Raw genomic sequence first — 21,364 nt, 5'->3', positions numbered from 1 at the left:
ATGCTGAGAAATCTTAGTGAGCACCCAAGAGAAAGAATAGCTTTGCAAGGAAGGTGAAGGCTGGTTTAAATGGGTAGCCAGAACTTTCTAAGACATCAACTATAGAAGGGCACACAGGTAGTAATACAGCCATAACAAAAGGAATCTTGGGCACCAAAATAACACTATTATAATAAAACACCGGGCAAGAGAAAATTCACTATTTTGAGCAAGGTGTGGTCTAGCCTCACTGGCAGACAAAGTTTCTAATTCCAGTAGCAACAGCCTTTGTGATTTTTAGATATACCACTTAATATCTTGGTCTCAGTTTCCTCATCTACAAAATGAGGATGATAATAATATGCCTTGTCCAATCTGTGTGGAACCTTGCAAACAAAGAGAATGAATCAATAATGCTAATATGTAGGAATTTTTATTTTCAAAGCTCTCTACAAACGTCACCATTTCTAACTCTGGACATCTGACGCTCCTCCGCGGGATTATGCAGGAGGTCAGGCTAGCTGACTGTAATGGGTATTTGGCTTTGGCATCTGATCTTAAAAGCTATGAATCTATTAAAAGGTTCTGGGACATTTGCAGCCAAATTATACATTCTGGGGAAAAAAATAATTACAATGTAAATCCTGAAAGAATTGTTGCTAGTTTAAAAGGTTCTATTCACAAGAGGACACACTTCTAGCACAGAAACGCCTTTCAGTTAAACATGTGGTTCTTTTCTTATTTGTCCTTACTGATTATAGGTAATTTTAGCATACATATCATTCACTTAAAACAAAAAACTTTGAGAAAGGATTATAATGTAATATTTTCTAGTTTGTTTTTCAACAATTTATTTTAAAAAATATCCAGGGTGGTGGTGAAGGAGCACATATCAGATGACCTTGCTAGTACTGATTTGACCACAATATTGTTTTAAGCGTTAATAGCATTTTTAATAGTTCTGCTATTTTTAATTTTCAGATGTGGGCACCTAAATTTCACCTGCAAAATGTGGGCATGCACCACTGTTATCTGCACATTCAAATTATCAAGTGTGCACCTTTAAGTCATCCAGTCAGGAAATAACTATTAGTTACATATTGTAAATAGCACAAATGTCAAATGATATACAGAACTGAAATATTTATCCTGCTTTGGGTTAGGTACATAAGTTATTCTTTATGCTTCTTGACTAGATGACCTATGTAAATAACAAACAAACAAACTGCAAATTTTATAGCTGAATGTACAATTTGAATTAATTTTTAGTGAAAGTTAAATATCTAAAATATGAACTTTACTAGTATTAATACTAGTAAAGTTCAAGTACTTGAATGATCACAGAAATCAAACATGAAAGGGTCTTGCATATGAGGGAATCAAAATTTTCTTTCAAAGTCAAATACTCACTCAGCTTTAGTAATATCCCATGACAGTGAATTCCACAGACTCACCACTTATCTTATTACTACCACATCATTTATTTAAAATATTTATTTCAGGAAATCTTTATATTTAACTATTACACTGTGTGGAGAACATGTTCTAGTTTTGTGTTCTTCTAGATTCGAGCACAAATGTTCATTATTTGGAAGAGCAAATTAAGAAGTTAGAAAAGTAGGAACTTCCAAAAAAAAAAAAAAAGCGACTTGCATGATAAAAACAAAACCAGAAAACTTGGATTATTGAGAATGAATGGCTCTGAGCTGCTAAGTACCATAAGTGATCTCTGAAACTACATAAGATGATTGTATTTGAGATCTTATGAATCTGCACACTGGCTTCATTAATTATTTGTCTTATACTCCATTAAGAGGTTAGGACTAGACATGAGCCAGAGCAATATACTCTGTACTTTTCCTCTCTATAGGCAGTGGAAAAAAACTGTCTCCTCTGCTGAGGGTTTATCATCTGTCAAGTTTCTAGTATGCAGATTTTTTATTTATTATTAATTATTATTATTATGTTCTTGTTAAGTGGAATGGGAATGGGAGGTGAGGGGGGGGGAAGAGAAATTCATCTTTAAAAGCATGCATTTTTCTTGGTCAGCTCTTAATACTGGTTTCCTTAGCATTAACTTCCAGAACCCTGCTTTTGTTTTCGCAGCTATTTTCAGATGACAAGCCATGTGATAAGCCACATCAGGCTGTGTCAGTCAGGCAGCAAATCCGAAAATCTGAAGGATGCTTTTCCCCACAAAGCAATGCTTATTTCAAGCCTTGTGTGGTCTGAAAAAAAGCTTTTGCAATGTCACTGGTCAAAATTAATCTCTGGGTCAATCCTAATGAATTCAGTGGAGTTGGGCCAAATTCATCCCAGTGTTAAACCACAAATTTGGACAAATATTTTTATTTTTGGTTTCTGTTGAAGAGTCATGTCACCTCTTACTGGCATGAATAATTGCCTCAAAACTGACCTGCAAAGGTAATATAATAGATTCCAGCAACTTGATCCATGTATGCGCACAGAAATCAGGCTATGAAACATCCAGTTCTGCATATGGCCTACTATAAAGTGCTACTACCAGCCCCATGCTTCTATTATGACCATAACCACTACAGCCATCCAGCCCTCACTGCGAGGTAATGTCTCAGCATGCACCACACTGTAAAGTCACAATCAGCACAGAACTTAGCTAGAGAATGGAATCTACACAAAGGAATAAGAATGGGGATCAGCATAGATACTTACCTCTCTAGAGCAGAGGTTCTCAAACTGTGGTCTGTGGACCACCACCAGCCTGCGAGCTCCATTCAGGTGGTCTGTGGATAGTTCCCTCTCAGGTGTGCGCCTGGGTGGCTGCATACAAGAGAATGAAGGACCACCCACCTAATTAGTGGAGCCTCACAGGCATGCCTCCACTAATTAGGTGCCTGGACCCTGAAGAATGTAAGGTGAGGCGGTGGCCTTGGGGGGAATAAGGGGTTGTGGGAGAGGGCAGAGGGGTGAGAAGAGGGGGTTGGGGGAATTTGGGACATGCAGGGCTGCGACAGCCAAAGAAAGAAGAGACTTTACCTAGCTCCAGGGCTACGGCTGCCGGGGACAGACAGCCCTCCTTCCCAGCCCCAGCTCGGGGGCTACCACAGCGGGGAGGAGAGGGCACATCCATCACATTAGAAAGGTAAGACTACTGATATGAAAATATGAGTTGTGTGCTTTTATTTGTAGAACAAAAAAACAATTATTATTGGGGTGGGGGCAGGTTTATATACTGCTTTTATCCAAAGCGCTTTACAATACTTAGCTAATGGTACAAACAACATTTGGAAAGATCATTAAGTGGTCTGCCGAGACCCTCAGCAATTTTCAAGTGGTCTGCAGGAAAAAAAGTTTGAGAACCATTGCTCTAGAGAACTAGGGTCACATTGTTATAACAATCTCATAATATAGACAAAAGTGAAATAAACATATTATTTTGTAATGCTGATGGCTACAAAAGATACATCACCAACAGAGAAAGTATTTTTTTTAATTAAATGGAATCATATGTCATACTGCTCAACTTCATACAAATGTAGCTACTTTAAAAGTCTCTGAAAAAAAAAAACCTTACTTAAGATTTAGAAGAAATACTAGAACATGTTTTTCTTTAGGAAAATTCTCAACAGACTTATGGAAGGCAGCATTTCCTATTGCCTAGAGTACTGGATTGGGACTCTGGATATCTAGATTTATTCCTAGTTCTCCTACTTGCCTGCTGGGTGACCTTAGGCAATGTGTTGCTCTGTGCCTCTGTTTCCCCATCTGTAAAATGAGGCTAATGATACTGACCTTTGTCAAATGCTTTGAGGTCTATGGATAGCAAGCACTATATAAGAGCTAGGTATTATTATTAGGAAACAAGTCATCATAAGTTGTTTGAGAAAAACATATGTGGCATTACTGACACTAATCCAAAGACTTGGATACAGACCCTGCTGTTCTGAGATAACGCTGGTGCTAATGCCAGGTGATAAAAAATCATGATTAGGTGTCCCCCAAAAGTTAGACTGATTTAAAAATCATGAAATTTAAAAAAATATTAGATTTGGAGTTCTGCTGGCTTTTCCATGTGTAGGGGTCATGCTTACAAGCTTATCTCTGCAATCATGAGGACCAGAAGCTTCCTTTTGTTTTTTAAATGAAAGCAAAGATTCTTGTGCATTCACATAGCTCCAGGGTTTGGACTTTAAAAGAAAAAATTATTGCAAGACTCACAATAAAAAAGTAGGAGTTGGCAACACTAAATCTGGGACCCATATGAGGTGGGCAAAGAGTTGCATTGATGGAAATTCTGAGTGGCAGAATGGAAAGACAAGGCAGGATATGAGAGACTGGAGAAGCTATTTATGGCAAGAGGATTAATTGTTGTGTGTTTAAAATGAATTTTATGTTGCTGGAGGGAGATGGGGCTGATATGCTGCTGGTGCAATGAGTTTTCCTGGCCTCACTGAACTTGTTGGTGTTCACCTAAATCCAGTGGAAACCAGAGGTCCATGACATTGCAAAAATGTGTTTCTCACTACTCTGCGTCCACTTTCTCTCAGCAATAAATGATGTTGTCACTCCCACATACTGATATCTGTACGGAGCTAACCTCACCTTATTCCATCTGGACTGACTACCTAGAGAGGCAAGAAATCCACAGGGTAAGAAGAGTATGTAGAAAAAGGGATTAATCTGGTAGTTCCATTGTAGGAGAATTATAGATTGCATTTGTGACTTGTGCTAGACTCTACTAGTCAGGCACACAGCTGCACCCTTTCCATAATCATTTGAGAATGTCCAAACAAGATGAAAAATGTTGATGTGCACCAGCAATATGGAGGATCGGGGAAGACTGGTTATGAAGGCCTGGGAAGAATGCCGCCCACTGAACCACCAACACCACTTAAAGCAGCAGCCGGCAGATTTCTTTGCTTTCCATCCAATTTTGACCAGGCCCAATCCTACTTAGCTTACAAAATATGGCACAATCACAGCCTGAGGTGTTTTTCTTTTTTTTTTTTTTCTTTTTATAAGAAACTAAATACTCACAATGATGTTAGGTTATGGTACAGTTGCCCTGAGCAGCCTTGAACTGTAGTATACAGACTCAGCTAATATTTTTTTCCCCGGAACTTGGGTTTTTCGCATGTTGAACTCCACCATGACTCCTTTCCAGTTCACTTCATCCTCCCTAACTACCCACTCCCCACACACCACTTTTAGAGTTGCTCATCCCCCAAGAACAGAGCAAAGAAGTAGCCACTCGTTCAAAAGATAAAAATATTTAATGAATAGCAGAAAAAGCATATTTGGCTCAAAATAAAGTACATTCTTGACATTTTACAAGTGAAGCGACTAAAAAGTCTAATGTAAAAGATTCATAACTGTCATTTCCTGTATATTTCTGAAATTGCTGCATTGTGCTTTTAGGAAATTTTTCATTCACTATAGGTCCCTTTTCCCCTCCAGATGCTTCTCAGTCTTCAGCTGCTGACATTAGAGTCTTTCAAATCAGACAGTTATCATTCATAGTGAAACTGGGTCAGAAAAGTAAAAAAAAAAATAATAATTATTGGGAACAAATGTGACATGACTGATTTTTGTTCTCTCCTTTCCTTAATTACAGTCTATGACAACTCCTTTCTCAGGAAGATTTTGCATATAATGTCATTTAGGCTCATAGCAGGATAATAGTAAAATGTTAAAGCCTTCCAAAAAATAGTAATTTTTTGTACTAATCACTGCTCGCCGTTCATCTCTGGAAATTGGGGTCCATCTTAGTAGAGTCACAAATAATTTAGGGCTTATCTACCACTGTAGCGCTTAGTGAAGACGTTACCTATGCTTACGGGTGAGCTACTCCACCTCCCCAAGAGGGGTAGCTATGTCAACGAGAGAAGCCCTTGTGTCGATATAGCGCTGTCTACACCAGGGGTTAGGTAGTTATACCAATATAAATTGATAGTGTAGACAATCTTTAGTTTATTGGTATTAACATATTACTTTTAATTCACAGCATCAAAGCCACCACAATGCTTTCCATTATTCAGTATGCTTGGTGATTTAATGAAAGGCAGAACTATAGTACTACTAGGAAACCTGACATGTCCTCTATAATGGCCTCTTAGGTTATTAAAACTTACAAGAATTTTAAAAAGTTATGGTCTTTTCACCATTAATGCCATTTCTAGAATTTGTATAGAATACTGTAAACAATGAAAAGAAACTGTTTATTTTATTTTTCTAACAGTTCTTTTTCATGCAATTCAGGTTGCAGACAATGCAGGAAAATGTTTAATTCCAGACAAAACCCTCTGTAACTAGGAGTGGAGAGGCTATCTATGATGAAAACTAACTGACATTATGCCTGGACATTCTTAGGCCCTGATCCTGCAAAGACTTCCACATGCGAGCAGTATCATTGCCATTAGTGGAACTAGATATGTTTAACGTTAAGTTAGTCTTGCATAACTCTTTGAAGGACCAGGAACTTAGACTTTAAGATCTTTGGAGCAGAGACCTTCTCCTCTGTTTTGTCTATAAGCATCTAGCACGCAGTGGTACTATACAAATTATTGTTCATTAATCTAACTAGTTGCACAGCTAGAAAATTAACAGGATAAAAAGTTAATTATTAAGGGATGCGGTTGAGGAGAAAAAGTACAAGTAGATAAGGGACATCTAAATGAAGCTTCAGTTGCAGATCATTTTGAAAACCAAAAAGCAAATACAGATTTTGAACCTCCATAAAAATTACCTCTGACTTTGTAAAGTTATTTTCCCTACTTTTCTCTTGAAATGACTTGGGACCCAAATAGGAGATTGTACAATAACTGGTGTCATGCATTAATAAGACTCATTATGTCTACCTTTAGGGGATGAAGCTTCTATGTTCCCATTACTTGGCAATATTGTATATAATTGAAGATTATACTGCTATTTTCTGACAAATTTCCAGTTTTTCAAAGTATGAGTCATCTCTGTCTCTTAATTTATACAGGGAAATAGATTATAAAAATCAAAAACACACAAATGTTTTGTAACACACGTTAGAGTTTAACCTTTATAGCACTGAGGATAAGTGTATTTGTTCATCAGCCCTCCTCAAACCCTCATCATCAGTCCCCACAGCTGGACAGAATACCTCCCACCTCTATCTCACTTGTGTTGAGGGGCCAACCTTCCAGTTTTAGCTTCCAGCTGGTTCTCTTCCTCTTATATGTATTCCTACCTGACCCCCAGTTGCCCACAACTCCCAACTGATCTGGGAGCCAATTGTGGGGAGGTTGTCTCAGACAAATTATAGAGATCAGTAAGTATTTCCAGCAGGGGGTGAAGGGAAGGCGACTCAGTACTTGGTCCAGGCGAGAATCAACTTCCACCCTGCCTCCCTACTATTGGAAATCCCCTCAAATTACTCCCACTAACATCCCTTATTTGAATTATTAAACTCCTAGAAACAGCCAGTCCTCAGATGCTATCTTCCTGGGAACCAGACAGTTTCCTAAGAATTAGGTTTGAGGTATTTATATATGAAACTAAAATATAACCATTTCCAACACTGCAGTAGAACTTTATCTGCAGGATTACTTTATCCCAAAGGCAACAAAAACAGAGTCTCTTATGTCAGTGCATCCTGGCAAAATGTGCTCCATTCCCACCATTAGGAGAAAATATACATTTTCCATTTGTACACTGAACTCTGGGTCTCCTGATTTTGTCTGCAAACTTAAAGTGCCAAATGTGACAAACTGCAGCATTCTGCTACAGAAAGGATTTATTTTCACTAAGAACCACAAGCTGTTTCATATCCGCATGTGAATTATGAATGAACTGTCTTTGAACCCAGCTCTCTGTGTGAATGACAAACTCATTTCAAATACCATGATTTCTGTGGTACACTATTAACAGCTTACTGTATACCTGCTATTTCTTTTATCGTATCAGAATGAGAAGAATCCCATTGCCCCAAAGTCCGTAACTCAAACTGCTGTTTTACTAAAAACAGATTAGCACCTGCAATATTTAAGATATAACAGTGTCTACAACATATTCCCTGTTGCACTCCAGCCCTCGGAATTCCAGAAGAGATGTCATGACAATGAAATCAACAGATCTGACAACTTACAGGAGACAGACTGTAACATATTTAATAAGGTCTATGAACTACAATCCTGTCAGTGTGGGAAAAGACTTAAAATCACTTGGACTAAATCACACTAAGGAGAACCCATCATATACTGGGAACTTTGTTTTGATTGCTGGACTCCTATTATGTTCCAACATCATTCAAGGTTACTGTATTTAGGAGTTAAAATTGTTGGGGCTAAAAGACTGCAGGGAAACTCAAAGAGCTGCTATGGAAAACCTGAGTAGTTTTCTATGGACATGGGGTTTAATCCATCCCATTTCTTGGCCCAACCTGCAACAATCCTCTGATTGGAGAGGCATTTCTCTGGCCAAGGCTCTCCCTCCCTTCTCCCCCGACCCCGCCCGACAACTCTTCTTGAGACAATCCATTCCCTTTCCAGTCCAACCAACTGCTTCCCTCCACCCTTCCCAGATGGCTGGGGGTTATTTTTAGTACACTAAATCCTAGTGCTCCTGAACTTTTTATTTATTTACTATAGTTATACGGCCTCATCACAGGGCGTATCAATACTAGCCCTGAATATGTGTCTATTACCAAGCACTGTATAGCAACATGGACAGTATGAAAGAACAGATTGCATAATCTCAGCATACATTTGCTATAATTTTACCATTTTGGTGCAAATAGATCTGATGGAGGGTGAAAGAGTAAAGTTTAAACAAAGCTTCAAGCTCTTGAAAGAAAAAACTGCAATAATTATCCATAGAAGCTTAGTGGAAACTTCTCTTCCACTGATTCTATTAAAAAGTAATTAGCACATGTGCAACTGCCAAAAGTTGGCAATTAGCACTGCTGCACAGGAGAGCACTGGCACTTAGTCTAGTTAGTATCCTCTAAGAACCCTATAAAAGACCAACAGTATCTGTCTATCCATCTATCTCAGGTATTAATATGGCCCCAATACCCTAGTATCTGAGTGCTTCACAATTTTGAATGTATTTGTCCTCAAGGCCTCCATGAAGTAGGAAATAGCCAATTTAGAGAGAGGGAGCTGGCCTTAGGATATAGATAATGATGTGTAGTGTTACATTTTTTAAGACTCGTTTTTTATCTGAAGATGTCACAGGCAGAGTTGTGGGAAACTTTTATAACAAAACCCAAAATCAGGCCAGCCAGGGGCAAATCATCTTCTTTTGGGTTTCATAACATACCTGAAATCTAGGCCAGATGCATCCCAGGGATTGTGAAGATTTTGGTGAACCACAGCCACTTTTCAAAGGAGCCTACTGCAGGCCAAATTAGAGATTTCAGCTGTGTGTTGTTCTGTAGGTTGGTGGTTTGTGCAAACCCAAAGCTACAATGGAACACAAACTATTTATCATTCAGTTATTCAAAATATAAATGTGATAATTATAGCCTGTCGGTAGATGCATAACAGTTAAAAATCCCATAAGTTAAAATATACAAAACATATGATGTCAAAAATAAAAACAAACACATTCACATGGTGAACTGAAAATGCTGACTTTGGCGTAGCTTTAGCCACAGGCACCCTGAAGGTTCACTACTTTTGAATATAGGAGTGACTTCAAATTCCCCCTTAACCATGACTCCCAAATTATGGGTCTTTTGCTACATGTGAGGCACAGAAAGTCCTGATTTTGTCTTTAAGATACAATATATTTCAGAAGTGACAAACATTTTAGAAATAATGCTGGAGTGGCGGCTTGGTAACGGCTAACACACTGATACATTATGCTGGAGGCACTATTACCTTTATAGCAAGAAAGAACAGACAGTACCCAGTAAAAGAGGGAGAGGAATATACAGAGAGAGATGAGTGTAATGGGTATTGTAAAAGCTTCGTATCTCTGTGTTTAATTTCCTTTTACTATATAATGCTGGATGTGACCTGGAAATTAAATAGAGAGTGTATTATACCCTTAGTTGATAGACGAGAAATGCTTCCTGGTTTTGATATACTTACTTTTTAAACATATTTAATTTTATAATGAATATAAAAAAAGAGCATCTATCCTGGATGCTAGGTAACTTAACATAATTAAAATTACAATACAAAAGATAAAACCGGAAAAGAAAATAACCAGACATGAGACTCAACCCCAGCCACTACCCCCACCACGTCCACATATCACAGTTTGTGTTGTATGCATTCAGCATAAAAGGGCAAACACTGATCCTTTTGAAAGAAACACTTTTTGTATGCAATACATACAGCATGAACGGGATCAGCAATAACTGGGGAATAAATGTTGCTCTTTAATGGTTGCAGTATCTTTAAATGTGATTCACAATCAAAAGCGAACATTGCAGCAGACAGTGCACATTGATTAAAAAGCATCACTAAATTTTAATGAAAAGAACTTCTATCCTGCCTTGGCAGAGTAACAAAATAAGATAAAAATATTAAAAACCCAATGTTTACACCAACTGATTTTTTAAAGGTTTCTAGGTCAGAGGAGATGTCTCATTTCTCGTAATAAAAACATAATTTAATCCAGATATTTTTAAATTAAGGTTTAAACTCCTTTAAAGTATCATTACTGAAAATATTTATTATGTACTGATAAGATCCAGATCCTGCAGTATATTATGACTGAGTGGACACCTGCTGTGTGTGGCCCCAAACGAGCACAGGGCACTAAACGTGCGCAATGCACTGCAGAATGGGGACTAGCAATCAAGGAGAACACTGAATCCAGAGGTTCAAATCTCCAAATAAACTACAATCACAGAGCTAGTAGCATCTTTCCCTTTTACATCTAGGAACGGTATTTATTTTTATTTTAGCTAAAACTGATTGTTGTGATATGTGAAACGGTGAATCAACTGTTAATTGTTTTCAGTTCATGTTTTTCCTTTTCTATGAAGGAACAAAGCAGCCAGATAATGATTGTGTGCTAAATTATATCTGCCCCATTTCATCCATTTTCTTTGTGTCCTAGCAGAACTGATTCACCTTTGTTGGACTATATTCAATATTACTCATACCAAAATGACATTAAAATAACACTTGCTAAGGTTGCAAAGTCAATCACTCAAAAATTCGGAAATGCCAGTATCAAGGTAGACTAGGTAACCTTAATTTACTCCCCTTCTGTGCATGTGTTATGATAGTCTTAAATTACATGATCACATACTATTGTTTCCATAAAACTACCGCCTCATTCAGTGCACAGTATCAAATGGCGCTCACTTTATGATCAGCAATTTAATATTTTGTTTTATCCTCATTGTTCAACGTGTGTCTGCAGGCCTTCTTTACTGCATGCTGTTCAAACCCTGCTTTAAAGAAAGAATGATTAATTTCCTCATGGGCTTTCCAATAGCACTTTTCACTACAGTATCTGAGTGCTTCACAAATATTACTGAATTTATTTTCACAACACTCCTGTGAGGTGAGAGGGTATTATCCCCAATTTTACACCAGGAAATTGAGGCACAAAAAGATTAAGGCCAAAAGTATCCACTAATATTGGGTGTCCAACATGAGATACCTAGGCTCTGATTTTTCAGATAACTTATCCTTCTACAGGACTTAATATATTCAAAGCACAGTTCTCATGGACTTCAGCTGTGAACGCTCAGCACTTCTGCAAATCAGAACCAAGGGTCTCAAGTTGGGGAGCGAGAACACGAGAAATACACAAATAGTGAGTACCTGTGAAAACTCTGATTTAAATGACTTTCCATCATTACATATGAACTCTGTGGCAGAGAGAGAGAGAGATAGAATCCAGTTCTCCAGGGTAGCATTTAATTGTCTTAACCACAAGATCATCCTTTCTCTTCCTGCAATCCTCTGTTCCCGGCACTATACACCTTCCAACTTCTGCAACAAATGAAACAGGGGCCCTACTGACAACAGTCTGCTTCACTATACACAGCCTTGATTCATCCCCAGAGCAGGTCCATTCTGTGCATTCAATGGGGCAGGAGTCCGGTAGAAAAAATTGTACGTGATCATGTAAAGACTGTATCATAGCATATATACAGAAGGGAGTCAAATTAAGGTTGCACAGACAACTTTCATTCTGGCATTTCTTACCTTCTGAGTATACCACTCTGCAATCTTAATAATATTCTTTTAATGTACTTTGTGTGTCATTTCCTAAGCTTTTAAAAAAGAAACTGAAACAAACCAAATTCCATCATAGTGACACTTACATGGGTCATCAGCAGGGTGCAAACCTTTAGATGGGCCATAGAGACTTCCACCACTTGAGCATTTAATTGTGTAACTCAGTGCTTCTCAAAGTCGGTCCACCGCTTGTTCAAGGAAAGCCCCTGGTGGTCCGGGCCGGTCTGTTTACCTGCCATGTCCGCAGGTTCAGCCGATCATGGCTCCCACTGGCCGCGGTTCACAGCTCCCATTGGCCACGGTTCACTGTAGGAAGCGATGCAGGCCGAGGGATGTGCTGGCCGCCCTTCCTGCAGCCCCCATTGGCCTGGAGCAGCGAACCGCGGCCAGTGGGAGCCACGATCAGCCAACCTGCAGATGCGGCAAGTAAACAAACCGGCCCAGACCGCCAGGGGCTTTCCCTGAACAAGCGGCGGCCTGACTTTGAGAAGCACTGGTGTAACTGATACCAAAGGATGATAATCTACCACTATGTAGAACTGCAAGGAATGGGACACTTTCCCAGTTTATTTCATAGATATTTGATGAAAACAAAGGAATGACGAGACTCAGGATCTTGGCTTCCATTCAAGGCTCTGGAGAGGAGTATGCTCTAGTGGGCACATACTCTTCTGCCCAATCCCTTAAACTTAACTCCTTCTTTCTTGTCCCCACCCACCCCTGGCTTTTCATCCCAGTCCCATTCTCCTCACCTTGCAAGCCCCAGCCTCCACTCCTCAGGTTCTCATCCCAGTCCCCTTGTCCAGACATTCCTCAGTTCTCCCCACCAACCCCCAAGCTCTTGTCCCTGTTCTACTTGCCCAGCCAGTCCCAATTCTCTGACTCTCAACTCCTCATCCAACCTGTATCTGCCCCAAACCTGGCCTTCTGTTGCCACCCCCAGGCATGCTTTCCCCATTCCCACTAGCTCTCAATTTCAATCTTGTTCCCCAGACTTCTTGTCAAATCTCAGTCACACACACACAGATCCTTGTCCCAATCTCTTTGTCCAGCTAGTCCCAGTTTTGCCCCAGTTCCTCATCAAATCTGTCTCCCTCTCCCCACCCTACTGGCTTCCAGTCCCGGTTTCCTTGCACAGCCAGTCCCAGTCTCCCACAGCTCCTCATACAATGTCAGTCACACCCTTACCTACTGGGTCCCGGTCTCCACTGTGGTTCTCAGTCTCTTTGCCCAGATTGCCCCAATCTCTCCCCTACAGCTCCCTGTCCCTTTACCCAGCCAGTCCCAGTATCCCTCTTCCCTCCTGCCAACCTACAGTCCAAGTTTCTGCACCTACCACCTGCTTACTGCAGGTTCGGATTTTGTCCTCACTGCATTAAAATCAGGCAGGTTCCTCCTCCATGCTGCCTGGGCCTTGGTCTCATCAACAGCACAGGACAGAAAGCCTCCCTGGTCTCAGCTCCAGTACCTGGACCCAGACTCAGCAGAGCCTGCAGCAACCCAAAGCCACAAGTGCAGGGAGATTCCTGCTCAGCTCTGGGTTGAAGCATGCTCAATGCAGAAGGAATCTTTGGGGAGTTTAGCTACTAAAATCTAAAATGTTTCTACTGAGCATGTGCAAACCACAGTTTTTCCAAGGGTTATAATTTGGCCACAAGAAACAGAATGACAAATTTCTGCCTAGAAAGTTAAAGTTTGGCAAAGTTACAAACAACTGAACACAGACTCTTCAAATGGGAAGTGTGAGGCAATTTTAATAAGTGGTGCTACCAGCCTTGCCAATAAAAGATTACATTTGCCTGTGAAATACAATGAAAATCAAATCAGAAAAAAAAAAACCTTTACTCTTGCAAAGAGTTACTCAGTATGGTCTGGTGCCTGTAGCCAATGATCAGGTCAGAATTCCTTTGACAAGGATGGCAGTGCTATAGTAGAAAACCCAGAACTCCTCAAAAACATTCTTCTACTTCATTTACATAGTAGTGGTATTAGAGCATGCAGAAACACACACATAATGTTATTCCTTCACTCAGATTGTAGTTTAAATGATCTTTTGTGAGAATCTTCTGCTACCATCACTCTCATTTTTAATTGTGTTCATTAAAATAACATTTCCCGGGGCTTGAAAAATTTACTAGACCTCCTACCAAGCAGAGGGCCATATAAAAAGAGAAGTGTGGGTGCTTTCTGAGAAGGCCTCTGTCGGAAAGGATCCTTGGATTTTTAACCAGAGTGTTGTCACTTGGCCAGTGTTTCTCAGTGAGTGGCTTGCAACCAAGGTGGTGGGGGTGGGGTACTCATGAGGCATGGAAAACTTTATTCCAATCCAAAGCAAAGAAAATCTCACCCCCACTCACCCTTATCCTTCACGGTCAAGTATTCTCTGTCAACCTCTTGAAACACACATACAAAGCTCAGAGCTGTTCCCAAGAAACTGGGCATTGCAGCTGGGCTGAGATTCCTGGAAGAATTCCTGCATGTCGTTTGCAACCACCTTTGTTCAAGCATTGGTATACAGGGGTAAATAAATCAACTAATACCAAGAATATACCCAGACTCCAGAGGACGGATTTCTCCTCCAATGGGAAGCTGACCACAAGGCCTGGACGTCTGCTACTGCTCAGTTTCAAAAGAAGGGGCAATAACATATATATTGTTTTACCTTCTGATTATCATGGCTCATTTTTCTGGTCTAAAACAAAGGTCCTTAAAGAAAACGGTCATTGTAGTGTTGCAAGACTACAATCACTGTACAAGAAACAAGGTAACAATTTAAGTAAACTACCCAAAATGGACATTTAATTACCATATAATGTAGTAATTATTACCAGTTGATTAAGATTTAATTGTAGTATATTACCATTTATGTATCAGACAACTTAGTTACTTATTAATAAGAAACCATGCATAGAAGAACAGCATTTCATATTCATAATTCACACTGATAACAATGGTGCTTCATTCGTCTTAATAAGTGAAATTAAGCTTAAAAGAGAAAAGAAGAATTCAGGAAATGTATTTTTTTCCCTGTACAAATTGAGTTTGTCTCTAAACAAGTATTTGATTTCAGAAAATGCAGTATCAATAGGATTTCAAATTCTTTATGAGTCCTTACTTATCCCCTTCAAAATCCTATAGGCATAATGACATGCTATTGTCAGTAGTGTAACTATCTGAGAAGCCAGTGGTAGGTTCTGGACCGAGTAATTCATCTGCCAAAGTACTGATCCCACATCCTCTTCATAATAAACATATTATTAACTGTATTTGATCTTTAAAATGTAAAAGATCAGTCAAGGCTGTCTTCATTTTTCCTGAAGATGTCATAAAAGAAACTTGCTTAGAAATGATAGTGTGGGGTTTTCTAATCAGTTCTGGCTTCTAGCATTTTGTTTTATGTCCTTCGTTGACTGATGTCTGTTAAATGTTGAAGCTCAGAAATAATTTATATACTTAACCTAGATGCAGCTCTCTGACAGACTATCAAATCATGGAGAAAATATCCTTGTACATCAGGTATGTTGCTAGAAGTAGTTGGGGGGGGGGGAAGGGAGATGACAAAACTCCCTTTTAATAACCTTAGGAAACTAGTAGTGCATTTGTTATTCAAGATGCTAGCCAAGTCATCATAGAAATAAATAAATGATAATAATTCATAGCCTTCATTCTGTATGCTAGAGACAGGTTTTTCATCGTCAACAAATGCTACCTACAATACTTGTAATTCTGTAATAGGTATTCAAATATGATTCACTTATTCACTAGAGATAAGAGAATTAGGAGAAAGAGTTGCTTGATATGAAATGCCATACAGTAGCTACCCTATATCCAAATGCAGTTGGGTTTCGTACTTTTATTTTGATCTTCCATCACTGTCAGACCACCATTCCTAAGTGCTCGATAATGTTAGTGTTATAAAACGTGGTATCATAGAATCATAGAATATCAGGGTTGGAAGGGACCTCAGGAGGTCATCTAGTCCAACCCCCTGCTCAAAGCAGGACCAATTCCCAACTAAATCATCCCAGCTAGGGCTTTGTCAAGCCTGACCTTAAAAACCTCTAAGGAAGGAGATTCCACCACCTCCCTAGGTAACCCATTCCAGTGCTTCACCACCCTCCTTGTGGAAAAAGGTTTTCCTAATATCCAACCTAAACCTCCCCCACTGCAACTTGAGACCATTACTCCTTGTTCTGTCATCTGCTACCACTGAGAACAGTCTAGGTCCATCCTCTTTGGAACCCCCTTTCAGGTGGTTGAAAGCAGCTATCAAATCTCCCCTCATTCTTCTCTTCTGCAGAAGAAACAATCCCAGTTCCCTCAGCCTCTCCTCATAGGTCATGTGCTCCAGCCCCCTGATCATTTTTGTTGTCCTCCGCTGGATTCTTTCCAGTTTTTCCACATCCTTCTTGTAGTGTGGGGCCCAAAACTGGACACAGTACTCCAGATGAGGCCTCACCAATGTTGAATAGAGGGGAACGATCACGTCCCTCGATCTGCTGGCAATACCCCAACTTATACTGCCTAAAATGCCGTTAGCCTTCTTGGCAACAAGGGCACACTGTTGATTCATATCCAGCTTCTTGTCCACTGTAACCCCTAGGTCCTTTTCTGCAGAACTGCTTCCTAGCCATTCGGTCCCTAGTCTGTAACAGTGAATAGGATTCTTCTGTCCTAAGTGGAGGACTCTGCACTTGTCCTTATTGACCCTCCTCTGGTTTCTTTTGGCCCAGTCCTCTAATTTGTCTAGGTCCCTCTGTATCCTATCCCTGCCCTCCAGCGTATCTACCACTCCTCCCAGTTTAGTATCATCTGCAAACTTGCTGAGAGTGCAGTCCACGCCATCCTCCAGATCATTAATGAAGATATTGAACAAAACCAGCCCCAGGACCGACCCTTGGGGCACTCCGCTTGAAACTGGCTGCCAACTAGACATGGAGCCTTTGATCACTACCCATTGAGCCCGACGATCTAGCCAGCTTTCTATCCACCTTATAGTCCATTCATCCCGCCCATACTACTTTAACTTGCCGGCTTACTGTGGGAGACTGTATCAAAAGCTTTGCTAAAGTCAAGGAATAACAACACATCCACTGCTTTCCCCTCATCCACAGAGTCAGTTATCTCCTCATAGAAGGCAATTAGGTTAGTCAGGCATGACTTGCCCTTGGTGAATCCATGCTGACTGTTCCCGATCACTTTCCTCTCCTCTAAGTGCTTCAGAATTGATTCCTTAAGGACCTGCTCCATGATTTTTCCAGGGACTGAGGTGAGGCTGACTGGCCTGTAGTTCCCTGGATCCTCCTTCTTCCCTTTTTTAAAGATAGGCACTACATTAGCCTTTTTCCAGTCATCGGGGACCTCCCCCGATCGTCATGAGTTTTCAAAGATAATGGCTCTGCAATCACATCCGCCAACTACTTTAGCATCCTCGGATGCAGCGCATCCGGCCCCATGGACTTGTGCTCGTCCAGTTTTTCTAAATAGTCCCGAACCACTTCTTTCTCCACAGAGGGCTGGTCACCTCCTCCCCATACTGTGCTGCCCAGTGCAGCAGTCTGGGAGTTGACCTTGTTTGTGAAGACAGAGGCAAAAAAACATTGGGTACATTAGCTTTTTCCACATCCTCTGTCACTAGGTTGCCTCCCTCATTCAGTAAGGGGCCCACACTTTCCTTGACTTTCTTCTTGTTGCTAACATACCTGAAGAAACCCTTCTTGTTACTCTTAACATCTCCTGCTAGCTGCAACTCCAAGTGTGATTTGGCTTTCCAGATTTCACTCCTGCATGCCTGAGCAATATTTTTATACTCCTCCCTGGTCATCTGTCCAATCTTCCACTTCTTGTAAGCTTCTTTTTTTGCGTATAACAAAGGCGGAATACCAGAACTCCTGTACACTAAGCATTGTCTGTAAGAGCCTAATATACAGAAAGGGCAACTGTATTAGACTGTTTTCAGTGGCTAATAGATTCAAACCTAGGCATTGATGGTCAATTTTTGGTGTGAAGATCAAGGCAGGCCATGGATTTACTACGAGCAACCAATTTCATGTGAATGAAGTGACCAAAATGGCTAGTACTGTTGCTCCTCCACTGCTGTAAACTGACACAGCTATAATATCATTATGTCACTTTATATCAGCTAAAGATCTGGCCCATGCAATTTACAAATAAGCAAAGGTCATCCAAGACATCATTTCTGCCCTTTTTATTTTATTTTATTCTGGTTGATCTCATTTCATCATATCCCTCAACTCAGTCTTCAGAGACAAGTCTGTGTGTCTCTTAAACTCAGTTCCTGGATCACCTTCGCTATGGTATATTCAATACTTTTATTAACATTTGCATGACTTCATTCCTTACACCTCGTTCTCTGCTCTCATTTTTAAAGTAAAAAACCTCTTTAAACAGGTTCCAAACAAAAAAATGTTTTTCAACAATAAAATATGTAAAAAGAGTAGACTAGCCTAATACAAACTAGTTTTTTCTTTCTGGTGCAGTGAGCTGCCTCTGGTCATCACTAACTCCCATTTCATGAGAACTGAACACATAAGTTGTATTGGTTTGGTTTTGGTGTCCTATAAAAACCTTCCTCCCTGGCCCATGGCCAGGTGGCAGCGATCAACACTTCATACGGAATTCCAGGTGGATTTTATCAATACCTAAGAAGTCTTCTCCATTGCAAGTCTCTGATTCTATGATTCGCAGTAACTTACATTATCACTTCTTGTTGTGTAATTTACCCATCTGGAACTACTACATAGAATCTGATCTGCAGCAATGCAGTGGCCTGATAGCAAGGCCACATCCCTATTCAGAGCCACTGCATAAGGCAACCACCAGGCCTTGTACGAGTATCCAGGTGTCTATGCAAAGTTGTCTGGTTAAGTTGGGTTGGTGTCAAATTCGCAGGAAAGGGACTCTACCCCAACTCCAAACATTTCTGGAAGGGGCAATGTGAGGGAGGCCATCACCCATCCCCATTAATTGTTACCTCCACTGAGGGAAATCTAATCCATGCTGCTAGTTCAAGCTGCCACAGTTGAAATCATGTGAACTGTAGATGCATCAATTGTACCATGTGCCCACACCATCTCTTCAAAGCCCAAAGGTTTATTCTCTGCTGATTACCTGTTACAGAAGGTCAAGATCAATGGCCCGAGCCAGAGAAACAACGGATCTGCCCAGCCTTCTTTCTGGTTCTGGATCTAAGACGGAAATGAACTTATAACCATGGGGAAACCCAGCTGTGGATTTTGAAGGACTGAAACCTACCAGAATACTAGGTTGGAAATGGGAGTGACCTCTAGTAAACTATTTAGCATATGTTTAGGTTCTTTTATTGTTTTAATATGTTTTCTCTGTAAGGCTATTATAAGAATAAATGTGCTTGCTTACAAAGAGCTGTGTGATAACTTATAACTGCAGACAACACACAAGCGAAAGCCTTTGGAGAGAAAGCAAAGCACAGGCATGGACCTGTTTAGGCAGTCTGGCTTGCTGGGGATATCACAGTGAAAATCTCCTCAGAGAGCAAAAGAGATTAAATTTTGGCACTGAGAAACTACCCTCTATGCCTAGCATCCTGCCTCAGATCACATATACGGCAATACCAGGAGAGTTCATCTACCACATTTATAACACATTTTTTGCAGACTGTATGATCATCACCAACAGTGCCCACAGAAAAGAAAAGCATTTAGTTGGAAGCTAACAACTACCATTTATTAAAAGCAGCAGCATCAGTCTTTGGATGAAGAATGGAGTGAATTTTAAATAATATTTTTGGATGCTGACTTGGAAAGCCTGGAAAATAATATTAGTTTAACCCCTTATGAACTCTAGGAGAAAAAGCTTTCATCTTATAATGATCACACACACACACACACACACACTCCATACTCTGCCACCATGCCAGTCTGTTACTACTAAATTGGGAAAGAGAAGGAAACATCACATTACTAAGGTTAACTTCACAGAAGTACCTCAGCACAAATACCATCTGTGCATTGATTTTTTTATTCAGTTTTAAGAGCACAGAGACTAATACTTTAAAATATGTACATATCAAATTGTGAACTGACAAAAAAAAAAAGGTTTCACAACCTGTAGTCCAGATTAAACAGGAATACTGGAGTGAACTTGAGGAGAGGGAGGAATGGAGAGAAAAGAAGGCAGAGAGAAAAGAAAAAGCTGTTTTTAGAATTGGGAGTGTTAATACGAATCAACAAAAATTGAGTAACTGAAAGTTAAGGCTTTTATCTCTCTGTGTTCAGGGAAGTTCTGCAGAGGTTGGAATGTGATGGACAAAACTAATCAGGACAGTTCATAAAGTTCATTTAAGTAACTGCATTTCATTGTGTTTGTCATGACAATTTAATTTGGAGAGGGACAAGCACATACTAGTGCTAAAGAGAAGCCTGTGTTATATACTGTATTAGGGACAGGAAATCTCACTTTCAAATCCACTATGTACTATTGGGTTTGAAATTAGGAACTGTTTATTACTGTGATTTTAATGCCAAAATTTTGAAGCTTGTTTTGGTAAGATAAATGTTTATTGGGAATGCTAATGTTCATAATATACCATTATGGCTGAATATGTTATAGATTTGATTTAATAACAAAAGTACTTGTGCCAATTTTATTTTCAATAATTAGTGTATCTTCAATTTATTTTAGCTAGCCTATTACTTTCTCATTAGAAATACTCTATGTGCTTATTTAATGTTCTCTAAACAGTCATGGAACTATTTTTTAAAAGCCATTTAGTTCTCATCTTAAGTTTCAACAAAATATATGAAAGAACGCATACAATGGAAGCAAGCACTTCAAAAATTACAGCATGCAAAAAAGAGTCAATCATTTTTGTTTTGCTTAATATTGGAGTTAGAAAAGATGCTAGACCTGATTCTCCATCCCTTGTGTAAAGGAACTGAGAATCAGCTCCACGTTGTTCATTTGCTAATGTTTTCATATTTATTTTTTACTTTAATTCCCTTTGGAGGAGCATTACATGAACTTTCTATTTTAGTGCAATGGTATTGGCAACGACGGCTAAAATTTTATAATCTATTGAACGATCATAGTTTAGAAAACAGAAATATAATCTTTGAGGCATTTGGTCAAACCTTCTATAGTTCAGTTCATGACCCCCAAACTTTGGATTACTGGTTCCCAGTAATAAATATAGGGAGAGATTCAGATACCCTTTACACCCACTG

At 39.8% G+C, this 21,364-nt stretch overlaps 1 protein-coding gene and 1 long non-coding RNA gene across 5 annotated transcripts in view; one reads left to right on the top strand and one right to left on the bottom strand.

Moving 5' to 3' along the window:
* The window catches only part of PRR16 (proline rich 16), a 228,399-nt gene that overhangs the window by 194,262 nt on the left and 12,773 nt on the right, over positions 1-21,364 (bottom strand). The gene's annotated exons all lie outside the window — the stretch shown is intronic.
* On the top strand, positions 2,672-19,458 carry LOC123372142. Of its 2 annotated transcripts, XR_006580132.1 has the most exons (4): positions 2,672-2,873; positions 4,506-4,607; positions 15,603-15,656; positions 19,281-19,458. It is a non-coding gene; the product is annotated as an uncharacterized LOC123372142 (long non-coding RNA). The 2 variants fall into 2 exon arrangements; XR_006580131.1 differs by lacking the exon at positions 4,506-4,607.

Source organism: Mauremys mutica, chromosome 6, assembly GCF_020497125.1.
Source record: "Mauremys mutica isolate MM-2020 ecotype Southern chromosome 6, ASM2049712v1, whole genome shotgun sequence".
NCBI classification, from domain to species: Eukaryota; Metazoa; Chordata; order Testudines; family Geoemydidae; genus Mauremys; species Mauremys mutica.
Note: the sequence above shows the minus strand (reverse complement) of the source record. Positions and strands in the feature narration are given on the sequence as shown.